This window comes from Solanum tuberosum, unplaced genomic scaffold (genome assembly GCF_000226075.1).
Source record: "Solanum tuberosum cultivar DM 1-3 516 R44 unplaced genomic scaffold, SolTub_3.0 scf00246, whole genome shotgun sequence".
NCBI lineage: Eukaryota > Viridiplantae > Streptophyta > Magnoliopsida > Solanales > Solanaceae > Solanum > Solanum tuberosum.
The window spans coordinates 658,767-660,509 of NW_006239169.1; positions in this window are offsets into that span (position 1 = coordinate 658,767).

The following is a 1,743-nucleotide window of genomic DNA, read 5'->3' on the forward strand; positions in this document are numbered from 1 at the left end:
ATTTGACCTTTCTGATAAAATTTTGATATTTTCATCAATTTAGTCTTTAAAGTGTTCCATTACTTCTTTAAGCATATTGGGGCTTGTAATTTATTGATTGAAGTAGAGAGAGTTCTTACTCGAAGATTGATTTTTTTTCCCTTGGAATTTGAAAGTTTATTAATGTTAATTTTGTTTCTGATTTGATTCTTTGATATGCTTCAGTGTGTTGCTTTTCATTTGAGATGTATGTTGTGGCCTGTGGTATCAAGATTTGAGTTCTTTTAGGAATGAAAATTATTTTTATTTTTGAAATGGGGATATGAAGATTTCGGGTTATAATTTGGGTTGGGTCTTAGTTATTTGGGTGGATTTTTTTAATTATGGGTAAAAACAAATAGATTTTGAATAGGCTTTTATGATTGAGACACGTGTCCCTCCGTTAATTAAAAGGATATATACATACCAAAAATTAGACGGTAAGGGCATCAGTGTCCTAAAAGTATAACGAAGGGTATTTAGATACCATTTATGATAGTTCGGGGGTATATTTGTCCTTTTTCCCTTTATAAAATTGTCGATTTAAGATTTAGATACTATCAAATTTTTAATTATGAGTTTTGTTCTACTTTACGTTTTCATAATATCATCAAATATATGAAAGTAAGATACATGCACAATCATGATTTTTTTTATCGATGTTGAGACATCTATGCCTTATGTGTGACATTAGGATTTAATGAAAAAAACATTATAACTAACAAATAAGAAATCATATTAAAATCTTGACTCATGTTAATTTTGCGTTTACATATAATTAAAATAGGCATGTACCAAAAGAATTAAGTAGTATCACCCTCCACCGCATCACATGAAAAAAATGGAATTGAAGGTAGGTTAGCTTTTGAGATAGATGTGAGATTTTATCTAACGATAGAGGTATATTTGCACTATATACCAACAACAGTAAAATTGTCCCATTTTTTATATTTTAGAATGAATTTTGGTCCTTTTTCCTAAGTTTAAAATAAGTCAAAAATGGTATGGAGGTCCATTAATTTTTTAAGGATAGATATGAATTATTTTACTAACGACATATATATATATTTGAATGGGAACTTAAAAATTAAAAATGAGGTTGAACAGTTTTTTTATAAAATTTAAAATGATAATTTCTTTTTATATATAAATATGAATTTATGTATCAAGTTTTAAATTTCAAAAAGAAAGTGAATATGGAGAAGCATTATACTTTTGTTTCATCATTGCCTAAACATCTGTGTTGCTTTGCTTATTCGATTAGCCCAGAGGCGAATCCAGGATTTTAAGAAAACGGGTGCACCATTACTTTAAAGATAATATCAAAAAAATTATAATAACAATAACTAAGCGAGCAATACATAAAAATTACATTACCACAAAAAATATCATCAGTTTACAATTGTACTCGACGAGACTTCATATTTTGAAAACGATCTATAATAGCATCATTACTTACATTTTCAAATATCTTCCGCTCTATCTTACAAACTAAACATCCATTCAAAAATTCTTCACCAATGCTATTCAACTTAGTCACAAATTTAACTAGCAAATTTAAAATAAAATAAGAGAATCGCATATCTTTCACAATAAAAAATAAAGGAATCACACCCTTGCAAGTTCAAATAAAATAGAGGAATCACAATCCTTGCAAATCTAACTAAAATAGAGGAATCACACCCCTTTCACATTTAAAAAAATAAGGGAATCACACCCCTTTCA